The sequence below is a fragment of the Priapulus caudatus genome, unplaced genomic scaffold (genome assembly GCF_000485595.1).
Source record: "Priapulus caudatus unplaced genomic scaffold, Priapulus_caudatus-5.0.1 Scaffold52, whole genome shotgun sequence".
NCBI classification, from domain to species: Eukaryota; Metazoa; Priapulida; class Priapulimorpha; order Priapulimorphida; family Priapulidae; genus Priapulus; species Priapulus caudatus.
Genome location: NW_014577113.1, coordinates 586429 through 587141, shown reverse-complemented (window position 1 = coordinate 587141; position 713 = coordinate 586429).

The following is a 713-nucleotide window of genomic DNA, read 5'->3' as shown; positions in this document are numbered from 1 at the left end:
CACAGAGAGATGGAAATAGAAAGGGAGACAGAGAGAGATGGAGATAGAAAGAGAGACACAGAGAGATGGAGATAGAAAGGGAGACAGAGAGAGATGGAGATAGAAAGGGAGACACAGAGAGATGGAAATAGAAAGGGAGACAGAGAGAGATGGAGATAGAAAAGGAAACAGAGAGAGATGGAGATAGAAAGGGAGACAGAGAGAGATGGAGATAGAAAGGGAGAGAAAGGGAGAGAGGTGGAGATAGAAAGTGAGACAGAGAGAGAGCGATAATTATAACTGCTCGATGCAACCGAACCGATTTATTCTTCATTGATAACTGCTGCAGCTGAAACTATTTATTGGTTATTGATCATGGACATATGCAGCTAAAGGTATTGATTGGTTATCGATCACTGACCTATGCAGCTGAAAGTATTGATTGGTTATCGATCACTGACCTATGCAGCTGAAGGTGTCCGTCCCCAGCTTGTAGCCTCGCTCGCAGCTGCACTGAACGCTGCCTCCAGTCTCCTGACACTTGTGCGCGCACGGGTTATATCTCACGCAGCTAGACTCTGCCGGTCGAACCCTCACCGCTGCTGCAATGACGCAATCGCGCACGTCACGACGCGGTGACGTCACCATGCACGTCACGACGCGGTGACGTCACCATGCACGTCACGACGCGGTGACGTCACCATGCACGTCACGACGCGGTGACGTCACCATGC